This window comes from Sardina pilchardus, chromosome 14, assembly GCF_963854185.1.
Source record: "Sardina pilchardus chromosome 14, fSarPil1.1, whole genome shotgun sequence".
NCBI classification, from domain to species: domain Eukaryota; kingdom Metazoa; phylum Chordata; class Actinopteri; order Clupeiformes; family Clupeidae; genus Sardina; species Sardina pilchardus.
In genome coordinates, this window is record NC_085007.1 from 11,785,876 (window position 1) to 11,806,180 (window position 20,305).

Below are 20,305 nucleotides of genomic sequence, written 5' to 3' on the forward strand. Positions count from 1 at the left end.
GCCACTGAATTTGAGAATCCGGTTGGTTGATTTTTGTTTATTTTTTCCGGAAAAGTCTTTTTTGTTGGCATTACGCCGGAACACGTTTTTTACAGCAATGTAAATACATTTGCACTCTTCACCACAATCCACGTTTGCTGTTTTTTGTGTCTTCACCTCATCACTCCCCAACCTCAGTGTGTCCTTGTCGCCACCCTCCTGTGTGGACTTGGGCTATAGGGCCCATTTTTCACACACTGCAATATAAAATCATCACTTTATATTATGACAAAGCTTCCCCCGTTCAAATCAACACTTTCCCCTGTCCCAAACAGTTGTCCTTGGGGAAACAAGTGATGTGGGACCAGGAAGTGAAAGTTGTTGTTTCGTAACTAATTAACTGAAAGATGTGTAAACAGCATTCACGCATAAATGAATTGCATTGTGGTTGTTGGAACCGCATGTAATTATAAACATTACCAAAAGTGTGTGTAAGCGTCTTTGTTTGTGTAGGAAAAGGTAGTCATTTAAAATGTTGCGGGGAATATCAGGCGAGTTGGGGAAAAGGAGAGGCTATCTTTTCACATCATCTTTTCTGTGTCAGTACTGTTCTATTTGAGGACCTAATTACAGTGCATGAAAATGCACTGTACTGTTCTTCCTAGGCTTCAACTTCTTATTATTACAGTGCATGAAAATGCACTGTACTGTTCTTCCTAGGCTTCAACTTCAACTTCAACTTTTTATTATTACAGTGCATGAAAATGCACTGTACTGTTCTTCCTAGGTTTCTTATTATTCCAACTTCTTCTAACGCTCGCAATTCAGCTTGAACCGTTTAACGTAGAAACTTGATTCAAACTTTGTTACGTAGGTCTTACTAAGGAGACCTGTGCAATATATTTTTCAACTTTGTAACTTTTATACTTTTTGAACTGTAAATTAAAAACTATTAAACATTTCCCCATAGACTTAACATTGCTCATTATGACATCACGGCAGCAATTAGAATGTTACGCCAGGTGGCCAGTCCAGGTGCAGCAGCTCTCTCTCTCTCTCAGGCTTTAAACTGGCTCTCTTGAGACTACACTTTCTGTTCCCCTGTATCAACGGTATCAACATAAGTCTTCCTAATTCCATCCAACTTTCTATCCATTCATCTTCTTCAAACCATTCACTCATTCACCCATTCTAAACAGTCTGCCTATCAACATCAATTAGACGATCTACATTCAACTTTGAAACAATCTACTCTGTCTCAGGCCTGGCTCTCTTAAGACTAGCCAGTTAAATTGATTACACCTGTATCTGTATCCACTACTCTCTCAGTAGAGAGCTGTGTCTCTCCATTCTACAAGAATATAAGGCACATTCCATCCAACTTTCTATCCATTCATCTTCTTCAGACCATTCACTCATCCACCCATTAAACTGTTTATCAACATCCATTAAACTCTCTGTCTATCAACATTAATTAGACTAGCTACATTCAACTTTTAAATGATTTACTCTGTCTCAGGCTTTAAGCGTACACTCTGGCTCTCTTAAGACTAGCCAGTTAAATTGATTACACCTGTATCAACAACTCTCAGAGAGCTGTATCAGTGTCTCTCTTAACAAGAATATAAGGCACATTCCATCCAACCTTCTATCCATTCATCTTCTTCAGACCATTCACTCATCCACCCATTAAACTGTCAATCAATATCTATTAAACAATCTGCCTATCAACATCCATTAAACATTCTATCTATCAACATTAATTAGACTATCTACATACAACTTTTAAAGTATTTACTGTGGGTGCCTCTCAAGCAGCGTTTATATGCCCTCCCTCGCTCCTCGATCCTCAATGATCTACATAAAGAAAGATCAGTGAGGATCGAGGAGCGAGAGAGGACGCGTAAACACTATATGAGAGGCACCTTCTGTCTCAGGCTTTAAGTATACAATCTCATTAAGACTACAGATCCTGTTTCACTACTTCCTTTGTCCACAACTGTTTCAAAATAAAGGTCCTCACTGCAATAATACACTATTAAATCATTTAACCATTGTAACTACTCAACTATTTAACTGTTCAACCATTCCAACTGTCAGTTATCAACTAGAACTATGCCTCCAGTCAACTACACGAAAACTCCATGTACCTAGCAACCAATATATCAACCATTAAAATTAAGTGTTTATGACCGTTTCCATAGCAACCAACATGATTATACTGCAGTAACTTCTTGTTTCCTGATAGTGGCCACCATGGATACCCTAGCAACAAATGTTTCAAAATAAAAGTCCTCACTAGCAAGTTAGCATGGTTAGCATAGTTAACATAGTTAGCATTTTTAGCATAACTGCAAAAAACATCAACTAAGTTAGCTAATCAACATGGTTAGCATTGTTAGCAATTTTAGCATTGTTAGCATTTTTAGCATTATTGCTAGAAATCATCAGTTAAGTTAGCTAATCAACCTGGTTAGCATTGTTAGTTTAAGTTAGCATTGTTACCATAGTTAGCATTGCTAGCATAGTTAGCATGTTTAGCATAACTGCTAGAAATCATTAGCTAAGTTAGCTGATCAACCTGGTTAACACTGTGAGCATAGTTAGCATAGTTAACATTTTTACCATTACTGCATGAAATCAGTAGCTAAGTTAACCAATCAACCTGGTTATCATTGTTACCATAGTTAACATTTTAACATGAATAGTAATCATTAGTTAAGTTAGAACTGGGAATGTTTCAGCTTTAAACTGTCTACCTTCACACTATCAACTCTCTGTAAACTATGCAACCACCATGTTTACCCTAGCTACACCTTAGTAACCATATCTACATTATCTATCTATTTTTGCATTTTCATGCACTGGTAATTCCTTGGAATTGCATTTCTAGTTCTTCTTCTAACGCACGCAATTCAGCTTGAACCGTTTAACGTAGAAACTTCATTCAAACTGTGTTACGTAGGTCTTACTTACGCGATGTGTGCTTTCTATTTTTCAACTTTGTAACATTTATACTTTTTAAACTATTAGTTAAAAACTATTACAATTTCCCCCATAGACTTAACATTGCTCATTATGACATCACGGCAGCAATTAGAATCTTATGCCAGGTGGCCGGCCACCTGGGCACCAACTGTCAGTTTCTCTGGCTTTAAGCATACAGTCTCTTAGAAGACTATATATCCTGTTAACTGTTTCCTCTGTCCACAACTGTTTCAAAATAAAAGTCCTCACAGCAATAATACACTATTAAATCATTTAACCATTGAAACTACTCAACTATTGAACTGTTCAACCATTCCAACTGTCAGTTATCATCCACTATGCTTCAAGTAAACTACATGAAACCTCCATGTACCTAGCAACCAACATAGCAACCATTAAAATTAAGTGTTTATGACCGTTTCCATAGCAACCAACATGATTATACTGCAGTAACTTCTTGTTTCCTGATAGTGGCCACCATGGATACCCTAGCAACAAATGTTTCAAAATAAAAGTCCTCACTAGCAAGTTAGCTAGTTAGCATGGTTAGCATAGTTAGCATAGTTAGCATTTTTTAGCATAACTGCAAAAAATCATCAACTAAGTTATCTAATCAACCTGGTTAGCATTGTTAGCACATTTAGCATTGTTAGCATTTTTAACATTACTGCTAGAAATCATCAGTTAAGTTAGCTAATCAAGCTGGTTAGCATTGTTAGTAAAGTTAGCATTGCTAGCATAGTTAGCATTTTTAGCGTAACTGCTAGAAATCATTAGCTAAGTTAGCTAATCAACATTTTAACATGAATAGAAATCATTAGTTAAGTTAGAACTGGAATGTTTCATCTTTAAACTGTCTACCTTCACACTATCAACTCTCTGTACACAATGCAACCACCATGTTTACCCTAGCTACACATTAGTAACCATATCTACATTATCTATCTATTTTTGCACTTTCATGCACTGGTAATTCCTTGGAATTGCATTTCTAGTTCTTCTTCTAACGCACGCAATTCAGCTTCAACCGCTTAACGTAGAAACTCCATTCAAACTATGTCGCGTAGGTCTTACTTACGCGATGTGTGCTTTGTATTTTTCAACTTTGTAACTTTTATACTTTTTAAACTATTAGTTAAAAACTATTACAATTTCCCCCATAGACTTAACATTGCTCATTATGACATCACGGCAGCAATTAGAATCTTACGCCAGGTGGCCGGCCACCTGGGCACCAACTGTCAGTTTCTCTGGCTTTAAGCATACAGTCTCTTAGAAGACTACATATCCTGTTAACTGTTTCCTCTGTCCACAACTGTTTCAAAATAAAAGTCCTCACTGCAATAATACACTATTAAATAATTTAACCATTGAAACTACTCAACTATTGAACTGTTCAACCATTCCAACTGTCAGTTATCATCCACTATGCCTCCAGTCAACTACATGAAACCTCCATGTACCTAGCAACCAACATAGCAACCATTAAAATTAAGCGTTTATGACCGTTTCCATAGCAACCAACATGATTATACTGCAGTAACTTCTTGTTTCCTGATAGTGGCCACCATGGATACCCTAGCAACAAATGTTTCAAAATAAAAGTCCTCACTAGCAAGTTAGCTAGTTAGCATGGTTAGCATTGTTAGCATAGTTAGCATTTTTTAGCATAACTGCAAAAAATCATCAACTAAGTTATCTAATCAACCTGGTTAGCATTGTTAGCACATTTAGCATTGTTAGCATAGTTAGCATTTTTAGCATTACTGCTAGAAATCATCGGTTAAGTTAGCTAATTAACCTGGTTAGCATTGTTAGTAAAGTTAGCATTGCTAGCATAATTAGCATTTTTAGCGTAACTGCTAGAAATCATTGGCTAAATTAGCTAATCAACATTTTAATATGAATAGAAATCATTAGTTAAGTTAGAACTGGAATGTTTCATCTTTTAACTGTCTACCTTCACACTATCAACTCTCTGTAAACAATGAAATCATTAGCTAAATTAGCTAATCAACATTTTAATATGAATAGAAATCATTAGTTAAGTTAGAACTGGAATGTTTCATCTTTTAACTGTCTACCTTCACACTATCAACTCTCTGTAAACAATGCAACCACCATGTTTACCCTAGCTACACCTTAGTAACCATATCTACATTATCTATCTATTTTTGCATTTTCATGCACTGGTAATTCCTTGGAATTGCATTTCTAGTTGATTGTGCTATTTTTCAGGAGGCAAGTAGAGAAAATGCCGGAACCCTGAGAGGACTAATAACATAATTGGTGAGTTTATTTTATTTGTTTGTCTGATGGAAATTCATTAATTTAACATAAATGTGCATATACTGGAATATGTTCAAACAAGGCTATGTGGATATTTTATTTTTCTGTATAGGGACCATTGCTGTGGTTGTTGTAGTCAATGTAACTATACTTATCGCTGTTGCAACCTAGTTTTAAACACCCTCACACAGGAAAAGAGATCCCGAAAAAAAGGAATTATCTCATGCAACACCATAAAGGTGATCTATTTGATCTCATGCCCTTGTGACCTATATTATGTGGTTAAAACCAGTAGAGCACTAAAAACTCACATTGCGGAACACAGGAGCACAATTAGGTGCAAAAATATGAGTTATCCGATGGGAGCTCATTTTTCAGAATCCAACCACCCAATAAAAAATCTCCCTACCTGGAGATTATGGATATCGACTATGATTTAAGGTTATTTTTATTTACTAGAAATGCAAATCAAGTTATCTATGGTGTTCATTGTAGCTGATATCTTTAACTTCTTTTTATAGACCTATTGGTCAATTATTGTTGATATTATTGTATATATTGTATTATGTGTTAAATGTCCTGTATGTTTTTTAATGGGACCACACACATTTCTAGGGACTCCCCAATGAGAAAGCCTTGTAGGTGATCTTAATTGGGATTAGGATACATGGGATTGTTTGTCGTTTGTCTTGAAAATCTGCTGAAGGCCTAGGCCTTACAGGCCAAAACGTAGTGAAGACCTGTCATGGAGCCTGAGTGTGTGGCGGTGCATTACTAGTACCTTTCATATACGCCATCAAAATACTGGATACACACAAGGGCCGCGTTTCCCAGATTCTTTAAGAAGCTCTAAACGCTAAGATCTTCTTTGGAGCGCTCTTACAGTAAGAACGCTGTGAAAGAAGAACGTGTTTCCCAGAGTCACTTTTAGCTTAAGAAGATCTTTCACTAAGAAGGAAACGTAAGATCGAGCTGACCCACTCTTAACAGCCTTCTTAGCAATCAAATGCTCAGTGATTATAGCCTGCCGCTAGGGGCGTCTAGATTTCTACAGTGATCAAGCTGCATCAGGGAAATTTATATCCTCCACTTTTTGAAATAATAAAACAATGCTCAATGTTTAAATGCGATCATAGCTGTGAACCACTGGCCCAAGAAACTATTATTGAATTACATGTTTTAGTTTTCCGCACATCTGCATATGAGTTTATATTACTGAGCCTACACATAAAACACATCAGCAACCCTGTGGCATTTACACAGATATCAAGGAGACAGATGTAATTAAACTCAGCTGAACCTAATCCAATGAGGCTTTACCTGCTACTCTATAATGGCGTTGCCAAAATCCGCGAGTGTGACAAACCATGGCTGCAACGGTTTACTTAATGTATACGTGCGTCAGCACCTCTCCCCACTGGACGTGCTGTCAGACCGGGCTGTCCAGGCAAACTACCGGCTGCCCTGTGTGATCACTCTGGTGTCTCCACATGTCCAGAGAGCAACCCGCTGCAATTTGCCCTCAGCCCAGAGGTGCAGCTCCAGCCTCTCCTGCTTTATCCGGACCAGTTTGTCTTTGGAGTTGGTCCTCTTTCCCACGTAGCACCACCAGCTTTTCCCTCTCCAGGCGCACCAGTGTCTCACTGCAGGTGCAGGTAGTTATTGCGGGCCGACCGGTTAAGCCTCCCCGCACCAGGCTCTACTGGTTGGCGCACGGGGACAGCCAGGGCACGGTTATGCGGGGACAGGTCGTCCCATTTGGTGCTCCACCATCCGTGCCCATGGATTCCCTCCTCACCTTCGCACTCTTCTTTTTTGTTTGGCTTGTTTGGCTCCGGAACTCCTGCCACTTCTTCCTCACAGCACCCCACTCGCAGGCCACATGGGCTTGAGGGGTACATCTTTTCGGCTATTTACTGTAAGTAGACTAGCCTACATCACATGCCTACTACCACACTATCTATAAGAGAGATGGGATGATGCATGAGTTAATATATGAATGGCCTGAGCTAACAAAAAATAGACCTGGGCTTTATTGATAATCACCCTATTTGATCAGTTAGTTTAAGTTTTTTGGCAGACAGAGCCGTGACCGCACAGCCCAGGTTGCAGAAGTGCCACGAGGGCGCAGCAAATTATCTTCAGAAACAATATATTTAAGCTCACGATTGAGTGTTGAGTAAAGTTGATGTAAATATTATGTGTTCCCTTCAGATAGCTAGAAAGCATCTTTCATTATTGGCAAACAAGTCAGTTTTAGCCTAATGTAGATGGGGAAATTAAAGTGAATTTAAATTGAAATAGGGTGGTTGAAACATGTTGCAACAATAACCATGTTATGCTGGTTGTGATTCAGATCAGAGCTAATTTTGATTAAATACAATAAACACATATATTTTGCCGAAACTTTTATTATGTAGGAATTACAAAATGGCCACAGTAATCAGGATATTAATCCAAATGAGTGACTGGTGAGAAGATTTCACAGGATTTACTCTGCAGCCTCCTTGCCCTGAAAAGAGAAATTGAGGAATGAAATGAAATTGAGTATGGACACATGATGGCTTATAATAATACATTGGAATATGGTAAATTAGATTTACCTTTCCAGCATCACGGCTCTTTGCTCTCATCTTGTTGACCTGGGATTCAGCAATGTCAGCACGCTCCTCAGCCTCCTCTAGCTCATGCTGAACCTTCCTCAACTTAGACAGGTGGGAGTTGGATTGCTCCTCCTAAAAATAGGCAAATATGTTTGATGAGTGCAGAGGCTTCTGTTTTGAAGCATACCAATATATATAGTGTCTTTGAAGATTCATTGAGGCTCCAGGTGGTAGCAATTATTTTAAAAAGTCTAATTTTAAAACACTGGACAAAAAAGAATGAACACTGCAAAGTGTGTCTTATTATTTTTGTCCATTGTTTTCAAATTAAATTTAAAAGAACTATCTTTTTTTATTAATATGTAAGGCAAGGCATTTTACCACATTGACAACAAAACAAAATTACTTACAGCCTCCTCAGCCTGCCTCTTATAGGCTTTGACCTTCAGCTGCAGCTTGTCAACCAGGTCCTGCAGTCTGCTGCCATTTTTCTTGTCCTCCTCAGTCTTAAAAGAAAAATATCAGTAAGTTATTGTCCTCCTTGAGTTACATGCTGTCCAGTAGTGGTGAACAAAACTTTGTACCTGGTAGGTGAGCTCCTTCACTCTCCTCTCGTATTTTCGGACTCCCTTGATAGCATCAGCACCACGTCTCTGTTCAGCCTCAATCTCATTTTCCAGCTCACGAACCTTTACATGAGTAAGGTTTTCATTTAAGACAATGTATTCATTTTATTCATGAAGTTTTGCACATTTTTATATTACCCAAGATTAGTCATTTACCCTGGACTCCAGTTTCTGAAGTTGTTTCTTGCCACCCTTCATGGCCAGATTCTCTGCCTCATCCAGGCGGTGCTGCAGATCCTTCACAGTGACCTCCAGGTTCTTCTTCATCCTCTCCAGATGAGAACTGGTATCCTGCTCCTTCTTCAGCTCCTCTGCCATCATGGCAGCCTGAATAATGTGACATTGTGTTTTAGATCACACTAGCTACATACAGTATTTAGCTCATCATTTACAGGACTAAAGTTCAAAATAAAATATTGCTTACATCAGTGATGGCTTTCTTGGCCTTGTCCTCAGCATTTCTAGCCTCCTGGACAATATCATCAACCTCACCTTGGACTTGAACCAAGTCAGACTCAAGCTTCTTCTTGGTGTTAATCAGACTTGTGTTCTAAAAAAATCATGTCAATTATAATGAACAGAATTATAAACTGACATGGGTACATTTTGAGTACATTGATTTTTTTTTTGTAACATCTTTCTCTCTACCTGGGAGTGCAGAAGGCCAACACGCTCACTGGCATCAACCAGCTCCTGTTCAGCCACTTTGCGGCCTCTCTCTGTCTGCTCCAGGGCAACTCTGAGCTCCTCAATCTCAGACACCATCAGGGTGTTCCTGCGCTCCACCATGGCAACCTGCTCCTTCCCGTCTTCCTGTCCTCTGACAGCATCATCAAGGTGCAGTTGGGCATCCTAAAAGAAATACATGCAATGACAAAAGATGTGTCATGCTACCAAGAGACAGATTGGAAGACATCATATAGTATTGATTTGATTTCAGAACATACTTGTTACTATTAACCGAATAGTATTGATGGAAAGATTAAATCAAACATATTTTACTGTATACAGTATCTGACCTTGAGTTGACCCTGAACATTTCTCAGTTGTTTCTGGGACTCAGAAGCTTGGCGGTTAGCATGGCTCAGCTGAACCTCCATCTCATTGAGGTCTCCCTCCATCTTCTTCTTGATTCTCAGGGCATCATTTCTGCTTCTGACCTCAGAGTCCAGAGTACTCTGCATGGAGTCGGCTACTCTCTGGGCGTTCCTCTTGATCTGCTCCATCTCCTCATCCTTCTCTGCAAGCTTCCTGTCAACCTCACCCTTGATCTGGTTGAGTTCAAGTTGGACACGAAGAATCTTGGACTCCTCATGTTCAAGAGTTCCCTAAATAAGAAAGTGAAGAATTTTCTAATATAAAAAAGCATCTTAATTTCTGTTTCTCATTGTATAAAAAAGGCTGCAGAATATTTTTTTTACCTCAGCCTCTTCCAGGGCTGTTTGGATCTCAGACTTCTCAGTCTCAACAGTCTTCTTGGCCTTCTCCAACTCATGGATGCTTTTTCCAGTCTCACCAAGCTGCTCAGTCAGGTCAGAGATCTCCTCTGCAAATATGCAGTTAATGCAATTAAAGACAACATATTCTGGAAGATTTAAAATATTTTTTGAGTGGGGTATGTATTGGGTTATTTTCACGTACGTTGCAAATTCTTGCTCTCCCTCTTTAGGGTCTCAAGTTGGTCTAGAGACTCCTCATAGGAGTTCTTCATCTTGAACAGCTCAGTGCTGAGACTACGAGCCTCTTTCTGGGCACCCTCCAACTCTGCTTGACCCTCTTCATACTTCTGCTTCCATTCTGCTAGGACCTTTAAGAATTTTTTTTTTTTAGAGGCTTAAACTTATTCAAATTTGACCTACATTTCAAATTGGAATTATGTTTTGAAGGTATTACCTTGTCAAAGTTTCTTTGCTTCTTGTCAAGATTGGCAGCTAGAGCATTGGCTCTCTCCACATCAATCATTAGGTCCTCAACCTCACCCTGGAGTCTCTGCTTAGTCTTATCCAGAGAAGCACATTTGGAGTTGACAGCCTCAATTTGCTCCTCAGCCTCCTGGAGACGCTGGGCAAGCTTTTTTCTGAAGGAAAAAACACCAGATTTATGTATCCCAGAAAATAGAAGGTGTTAGTGGACAAAATCCATATCCAAATTACGCTTTTGTATTAGCAAATTACGCTTTAGCACATACTTGGACTCCTCAAGCTCTTCTGTGCGCTGGATGGCATCAGTTTCATACTTGCTCCTCCACTGAGCAACCTCGCTGTTGGCCTTGGACATGCCACGTTGAAGCTCAGCCTTTGCTTCCTGCTCCTCCTCAAACTGCTCCCTTAGGAGGTCACAGTCGTGACGTGATGACTGAACAGCATGAGCCAGGGCATTCTTGGCCTGTTTGTTAACAAGTAAGGGTGTTTATAAAGCATTTCCCAAAATGTGACTTATGTAATACAATTTCTTTATTTCATGCACAGGTATTAGTACCTTGACTTCCTCCTCATTCAGTCTCTTTAGTTCCTCAACTTGCTGAGTGAAGGCCTGCTTGCTTCTAGTCAGCTGAGACACAAGAGCATCTTTCTCCTCAACCAGGCGGCCAAGCTCACCATTTTCTGTCTGAAGTCGTGCTTTCTGAGCACTGAGGTCATTGACTTGACGGGCACCCTCATCACTCTTGGCCTTGGTTTCACTAAGTTGGTCCTCAAGGGTGCGGCACATCTTCTCTAGATTGCCCTGTTAATGAAAATGTCAATTAGTAGCAAAAAATATTTCAAATTATTGTTAATTGATTTGTTTTCAAGATAACATGAGGATAATCATTTCACCAACCTTAGCTTTAGCAACAGCCTCCATATTGCTGGAGAGATCATCAATCTCCATCTTAAACTCACTCTTCTCCTTCTCGAGCTTCTGCTTGACACGTTGGAGGTTGTCAATCTGCTCTCCCAGCTCAGCGACGCTGTCAGCCTGCTTCTTGCGGAGAGCTGCAGCAGTGGCTTCATGCTGCAGGGTGGACTCCTCAAGGTCACGTCGCAGCTTCTGGAACTCAGCCTCACGCTTTTTGTTCATCTCAATTTGAGCAGCAGTGGCACCACCAGCTTCCTCAAGCCTCTCACTGATCTCTTCTAGTTCCCTGGAGAGATCAGCTCTCTGCTTCTCAACCTTGGCACGAGCTGCACGCTCCGCCTCAATCTCTTCCTCTAGTTCCTCAATGCGGGCCTATTGGGAAAAAATATGTAAGTAAGAAAACTGTAAAAAGGCTCAGATTTGAGTTGATAGATAACAATTTAAACCTGAAGCTCCTTGATCTTCTTCTGCAGCTGAGCACCAAGTGACTGTTCATCTTCAATCTTACTAAGAAGTTGACTTGTTTCAAAGTCCTTCCTGATTGAAAACAGATTGAAGAAAAGGAAGAATGATTCTCAAGTTGGCTGCATACATGGAAATTAAATAGGAATATTTTGTAATAGGTAATGCCTTTACTTCTTTATCTTCTCTTCAGACTGCTGCTTGTCATTCTCCAGATCCATGATGTTCTCCTGGGCCAGCTTCAGGTCACCCTCAAGCTTTCGTTTGGCTCTCTCAAGGTCCATACGGAGTTTCTTTTCTTGCTCCAGAGAACCCTCAAGCTGCCAGTTTGAAGTGTGAGGTGAGTTTGTGGTTTAGGGTCAAATTTGGATTGAGAAGTTGTGAAATGTTGATTTTTGTACTTACATCATCCACTTGCTGTTCAAGCTTAGTCTTGGATTTGGTCAGAGTGTTGACTTTGTCTTCCTCTGCTTGAAGATCATCAAGAGTCTGTTGGTGGGCCTCTTGCAGGGCCTTCTTTTCCTTTGTCAGCTTAGCAATGGACTCATCCTGAGAGGCCATCTCTTCAGTCAGGTTCTTGACCTGCACAGAGAAAGATTAACATTAGACAGTGTAACTTGTATGCTTTATTTTTTTTATAGATTACATCGGTCAGCCCTTTATAATTCCCAACCTTATTCTCAGTGGCATGTTTCTCCTTCTCCACTTTGGCCAAGGTCAGCTCCAGATCGTCAATGTCCTTCTTGAGCTCAGAGCACTCATCCTCCAGTTTCCTCTTCTTGGCAGTCAGCTCAGCATTGATTTCCTCTTCATCCTCTAGTCTCTCAGTTGTTTCTTTGAGCTTGGCCTCAAGCTGGATCTTACTTTTGATAAGACCCTCACACCTCTCCTCAGCATCATTGAGACCCTCAGATCCCTATTGTAAACATACGATAGAAGCATGACATTAGATGTTATTGAGAACATAATGCTGAGACGGGGCAGTGCTATGAATGTTGAAATCATATGGTATACACTTACGGATGACACTTGCAGTGCCAGGTCATTCCTCTCTTGCACCAAAGCCACCATCTTTTCCTCCAGCTCCTTCTTCCTGGCTGTTGTCTTTTCATGGTCCACTTTGAGTTTCTCATAGCTCTCCTTCAGATTGGCCAGCTCTTTTTCAGTTTCAGCACTCTTCAGCAGAGGTTTGATCTTGTAGTACACCTTCATCCAAGGCCAAGTCTTGACATTCATGAATGAGCGTATATTGTACTGGATGGTGAAGATAGCCTCTCTACACAAGAAGGGTGGTGAAATGTATCCATATGATTAAATGAGATGTGTAGAAAGTATGGATGTAACCCTATCAAAATCTCACAATACGATGATATCTCATTAACAATCTATGGTACCAACTTACTTTTGGTTTTAAGCCTTAATAGGTCATTAATTGACATAGTATGGATGCTAAGTTATACATTTGGTATTAATATGCAAAAAGTGGTCATTAGATGCCATGTCCGATGTTTACATAATGATGTGATGATGATATTATGATAATATGTATACAGGAAAATTGCCTGTTCTTATGTGCTTCACAGTTCTACCTTGGTTGGACTACTTCATTTCAGTCTAACATTTTTCTGTAGACTATGAACTAAGACATCAATGGCCTACTTCAGACAGAAAGTAGTCAAATAGTTTAGTGGTTTGATTGATAAATAAAACATATCTGTGAATTCAAACTCTTGTTTGGATGCAGTGCTTTGTTGCATGATGCGACACAGCAGCTGAAACTAAAGTTATTGTCTGGAAGACCTATTGTTTGACATCGTTACATGTTTTACATCGTTACAATGACATCAAGACAATGCATAATGTTCATGCATTATCAATTTAAAGGGTTACAGATAGGGATGTCACGAGAACCGATACTTGCGATACCTCTCGATTCTAAAATGAAAAAACACCGGCGATGCCTATTTTTTTGAAGCACCGTAAGCACCGACGCCAGCATAAGCATCGGTGCTGCGACTCTTCCGGAACTGATGGGGGCAATAGGCCTACAGTGTTTCCCACATAGACTAATTTGTGGCCATGAGCCACAGATTCAGCACCGGCCGCCACATTTTGCGTTTCGTTACTTTTTTATTCATTTATCTATTCTTTAATGCTATTGAAAAACACGCAACATTCGTTAAGCTGAATTTCCTTTCCCTGCTCTCCCTCTCTGTCACTCACGCGTCTGTCTCTCATGCACACACATATGCACACACACACACAGCCTCTCCCCTCCGTGCACACAGCGTCTGTCTCCATGAAAACCAACCAGGTCATTCCTGGAAGCGTGGTCGTACTGATGCACCTGACGCTGCCCGGGTGGAAGCATATAGTTCTTCCGCAACTTTTGTAGACTATGCGTGCAACTTTAACGAACAGAAGTAAACTCGTTCTCCTTGGCCCGCTCTCGTGCGCGCTCAATGGACACCCGCCCACGACATGCACATGTAATCCAAATAAAACATTCACAATCGTGAACGCAATGACGCACAGAAGACGATTAGCTAAATTACTGTTAAAAACGGTTAGCATCATTAGAAGGCTATGCAGACATTTGATAAAAACTCTTGCATTCAAGTTGACTGATCATCTCAATAATGTTTTCCACTCCAAGGCTTAAAAGGGCCTATCCCAAGGAGAAAAAGCTTACCTTGAGACTTGAGAAACACATGTGGGGAAACTGAACAGTCCAACCAGTAGTATGATAAGCTTAGCTTGCTACTTTGTTTACAATATTTTGAGGCTTCAACCAGACAGCTGAATTTAAGAGGTGGAGTTGTAATATGAATAGTAGGCTATAATCTGCATAAAGTTTGCTGTTATGAAGATCAGAAATTTCAGTAGCCTATAGAATGTATAAATAGTTACAGAATATGTGTTTCAAATAAAGACTATCTTGTAAAAAAATCATTCACATTATATGAAAGCAGAGCGATAAAAAGGCGATGCAAGTTGTTGGTTTATATCCATTAGAAAAGTGATTTAATTAATTGTAAGCCTATGTGATATGCTCACAATTGGATACTGTATTCTGTTATGCTCTGTATGTTATTGAAATTATATTTCAGTATTCTGCAAATATTTCAGTAAAGAAATTCATTAAGTACATGGGATTTTAGAAAATCCTTTTTTTAAACAATAGTATCGAATTTGGCATCGAGAATCGTGTAATTTTACTGGTATTGGCACCGACTACTGATTTTTTTGTTTGGTATCGTGACACCCCTAGTTACAGACATGGACTGTACAATTAATACTACTCATACTATAGCATTCTTTCAAGCTTCTGAGTTTTTTTGATATACACATTTACCTCCTTTCCATCATCTTCACAAACTCCCTCCTCATCAGGTATGCACGGCAGAGAGCCTGAGTCATTGTGACCAAGGTTGCCAGTTTCTCATCTCGCAACTCCTCAAGGGTACCCAACAGACCAGCTTTGAAGAACACCTGAGAGATAAAGGATAAACTATAAGCATACATTTCTCACAGAAAAACCTTAGCTCTTGTTTGTAGTCATGGTAAGCAGATACAATAAAACCCCTCTACCTTTGTGTGCCCAAAGAAAAGAAAATGCAAAGAATGATGAAAAAAAAATCAAGATGAATTTGACACCGAAAAGCCATGCTCTAGAGTGCTTGAAATCTACCTTTGTGTGTCCAAACTTGTATTGTGTGTGATCAACATCAATGGATCCCAAGAGTTTCTCAGCAGCCTTCTTGTTATCAATGAACTGACCATCAGGGATGACACTGGCATTCAGCACTTTGTATCTGAACAGAATAAATAAATGTCCATTATTGTTCCCGCTCTAAATGCAGTAATGAATATGTGTAATACTTCATTGGCTTTCTCGGTTCACCTCTGCTTGAAGTCACCATAGAGGATTCTGCTTGGGAAACCCTTTCTGCAAATTCTGATACCCTCCAGCACACCATTGCACCTGAGCTGGTGGATGACCAGGAAGTTCTGCATATAACCTGCATGTTAAATAGAGGTCATGAGATCTCATATTCTCAATGTAATATATGAATAATGCATCTTCATTGACTGCCAAACACTCTTTACCTGGTTTCTTAATTTCATTTGGAATCAGACAACGCACAAAGTGAGGATGGGTGCTCCTCAAGTTGGTCATCAGCTTGCCCAAGTTCTCCTGTTGAGATAAGAATGTAATCAATATATACCCTCACCGTTCTGTAGGATGATTGATTTGTTTGTTATTGGTTTAATGTACATACCCTGAACTGCGATGACACAGTCTGCATGGAGCCACCCTTCTTCTTCTTCTTACCACCACCACCTTGCTCTGGTGACACACAATTTATTCCATAGTTAATAGTTGAGGTTTATATGCAGTATGTATATATATAATTTCATGAACAGGATATTTTTGCATTAGCGTACCTTCAACAACAGGTGGGTACAAGACAGGCAGGAGTTTTACTCCCGACTTCTGGTACAGCTGCACAACAGAATCGTTCAGTGGATCCTTGTTCTTGTCCAGCCACCCACCAACATTGTAGTCCACAGTGCCGGCATAGTGCACCAGGGAGAAGTGGGCCTCAGCACAGCCTTTTTTGGGCTTGGGCTTCTCGAAGGCCTTAGTCTTGCCAAGATGCTGGTCATACAGCTTGTTCTTGAAAGTGGTGTCAGAGGCCTTGGGGAACATGCACTCCTCTTCAAGGATGGCAAAAATACCCATAGGCTGTCAGCAAAAAAATAATTTCGTTTTAAAATGGATATCATGAAACGTTACCAATCTAGCACTTGACTTGTTAGATTGATTAAAACTGACCTTCTCAATGAGCTCAATGCAGGCAGCCAAGTCCATGCCAAAGTCAATGAACTCCCATTCAATGCCCTCTTTCTTGTACTCCTCTTGCTCCAGGACAAACATGTGGTGATTGAAGAACTGTTGCAGTTTTTCATTGGTGAAGTTGATGCACAGTTGCTCCATGCTGTTGAACTGTGTTGGAAACATATTAGACATTATTTAAGAGTGGCTCAGTTGAATTTTGTCCTTATATAGTACATATGGTAATTTTTTTTTTTTTTTAAAGTTTGTAACATAAGGAGACACATTTTCAAAATACTTCTATAATTCTGACATGTTTTTAAAAATACAGTAATATAATCCTTACATCGAAAATCTCGAAGCCAGCAATGTCAAGCACACCAATAAAGAACTGCCTTGGCTGTTTAGTGTCCAACATCTGGTTGATACGGATGACCATCCACAAGAACATCCTCTCATAGATGGACTTGGACAAGGCCGAAACTGAGTTATGGACCTGAAACAGAATATTCAAGCAGTGCTCATCCTATGCTCAGAGACCAAAACGTAAAATGCTTATACAACGAAAGCAGACCATTTTACTAGTAATTCTGATTTTAAGTTAACTTTTTAGTGACTAAAATAATACCTGTGGCACAGTCTGACCCTTGGTGACAAACTCATTTCCGACTTTCACTCTTGGGTAACACAGAGCCTTCAGCATGTCAGCAGAGTTCAGGCCAAGGAGGTAAGCGACTTTGTCAGCATCTAAAATCAGTGCAACATGTAGCATTTTGGTAGATTTGAAATATATAGCAACCAAAACTATTTCATACTTCAAAGTTTAGACAGTGTGAAAGGCTGCATGTATCCCAAAAAAACATATACCTTAGTGACCATAGTTTTGTAAATGTTTGTCTTGTGGATAAATAGTGTGGATAAATACTATTATATCCTAAGGGAAATTTAGGATATCAATATACATGAAAATGAGCCTCATTGACACCAAACCCTTCTCAGCTGAAGTTTTAGGGACATTGGAAATGGGCTTCAATGGCCACTTGACCAGACAGACCTGCAGAGCGGCACTATAGTGTTTCTGCTTGACAATCGGTCATCTCAGATTCAAATTCCGGAATTGCCACTATCAGTCTGTGTCCTTATTACTGAGAGTGCTACAACCTACCCTCAGTGCCATCAGGCTCAGCCTGCTCCTCACGCTGCTTCTGCTTGAATTTCATGTTGCCATGATGGAGCACAGCACCAGTCAGCTTGTAAATTGTGATTTTCTCCTCTCCGGTGAAACCCAGGATGTCAATGGCATCCTGGAATGATAAATTACTTGATTATTGTAAAGCTTTTTTCAAGAAATTGTAAAGGGGTAAAAATATTATTTATTGGAGAACTTACATCTGTGGCATCCAGCTCCTCTTTGTCATCAATGCTGGCTACAGTGATCTGACCCTGACTGCACATTGGGAAGTCATAAGGGTTGGTTGTGATGAGGGCCATTTCTGTAGGGGTCAAACATTATTTTATAAATTCAGAGTTACATGTATCAAAGTTTGAACATTTGTTGAAAGTATTAAACTCACCTATCAGCTCAGGCTTGTGGTTGGTCATCATCTGGTAGAAGATGTGGTAGCCCCTCTCATCAGGAAGCTGGAATGTCACTCTGGACTTCTCTAGCAGGTCTTTGTGCAGAGAAGGATGTATTTTGTTATATTTGTTACATTTAAGGCAGCAAAGGAACATTTCTTTAAACAAAGATTATAATTTATCTACTTACAAGTCTCAATATCAGCACTAGCCAGTTTTCCAGATGTGCCAAAGTGAATTCTGATGAATTTACCCTGTTTGAGATCAAATTTGAACATTACATTTATTCATTTAGTTGATGCTTTTAATCAAATCAGGCTACACATGAGGAAACCGTATCAGTAATAAACCAAAGAGTTAAAATAAAATGCAATAGATGGTGAAATAAGAGGATGTTTTCCAAAGAGATACTAATAGATATGAAACGAAGCACATGATAAAAGAAAAAAGTTAAAATATTAAACCCAAGACGTTGATTTTCTCTCAAAATGACAAAACAGAGGGAAGAGTTTAGATAATAAACTAAACTTACGAAACGTGAAGAGTTGTCATTCCTCACAGTCTTGGCATTACCATAAGACTCCAGCAGGGGGTTAGCAGCAATAATCTGGTCCTCAAGAGAGCCCTGCAAGTCCATATAGGTATATTGTTACTGAAGTTCATTTCTGTTGCTGCATGATAATTAGCCGATAGATATGCAACGCATCCTTGCCTTTAATTTTCCACTGCTAGAAGGTGCAGCCTCTGCTGCCTTCTTCCCACCAGACACTGCAATTGTTGCAAAGTAGGCCCTACTGGATGACACGTTTGGTGTTCACAGTCTTGCCAGCACCAGATTCTCCGCTGTATTAAACAGAAGACATTGCAATGTTCTATATCACAATTACAAAGTGTCCCATAGAGGTATATAGAATTTAAAACAGACAAACAAACAAACAAACAAACCCCGGTGAAAACATAATCTCCTTGGCGGACGTAATGATTTCCATTCTATATCACCTTTATAAGTTTTAGCAGTAAATGCATTGACACTTACGTGATCAGGACAGACTGATTCTCCCTGTCTGAGAGGCAAATTAGAGATTTACATTAATAGTTCATTTTACATTAATGAATCAATATATAATATATGCTATTATTCAGTGTTGGCTTAAAACTGGAAGCATACCTTGAAGCATGAACTGATATGCGTTGTCAGAGACAGAGAAGATGTGGGGTGGGGCCTCCACACGCTTCTTGCCTCTGTAGGCATTCACCACTTCTGGGTCGTACACTGGGAGCCACTTGTAGGGGTTCACAGTGACACAGAAAAGTCCTGAGTAGGTCTAGAATGAAGATATAAAGAAGTTTGGTTTTCCAGCTTTTAATTCTTTTTTTTTTCTTTCTGAATTTGGTCAAAAGTGTAATGCGTACGTAGATCATCCATGCTGCATAACGCTCTTTGAGGTTATACAGGACAGAGGCTTCATTGAGGTGGGTCATCATGGCCATGTCCTCAATTTTGTCAAACTTGGGAGGATTCATGGGGAAGGCTTCATCTTCCTTTACTGTTCTCTCCTAAAACCAATGTAGAGAACAGATTTAACAAAGAGTTGCATTCGAGAAAACTTTCTGTGAAAATGTTATCTTAACAGCTTTGCTAAAATACCTCTTTGGTTTCAAGCACTTCAACAACGGCTTTACCGCCTTCCTTCTTTTTTATTGTACCCTTGATGTACAACTCCTCTTTGTCAACCACATAGCAAGCACTCTTTGCATCAAAGGGCTTGCTTTGGGCCTCAAGTCTCTCCTTCTCAGGCTTACGAAGGTAGATGGCGGCTTTGCCGAACGCGGCCATTTCACCGTCCCCCATGGTTGCTGGTTACTGCATCATAAACATGAAGAGCAGACAGTTTCAACATAACATACTTTATATAATCAGACACACACAGACATAGTACTGCAAATAAGCAGTTGACAATCATTAGGGGACAAAACATGATAAGTTCATCAATGTCCTGTACAGAGAATAACTGTACATTTTTTTTAAAAAGTAAAATACCAAAAGGTCTTCTGATATCTAAATAATAAATAATGGAACCAATTTTGTTATTTTACTGTAC

General features: G+C 39.6%; 1 pseudogene; it reads right to left on the reverse strand.

Annotated features, from left to right (window-relative positions):
• Nucleotides 1-7,747: 7,747 nt before the first annotated feature.
• LOC134100435 (myosin heavy chain, fast skeletal muscle-like) lies at nt 7,748-20,063 on the reverse strand (annotated as a pseudogene).
• Nucleotides 20,064-20,305: the final 242 nt, after the last annotated feature.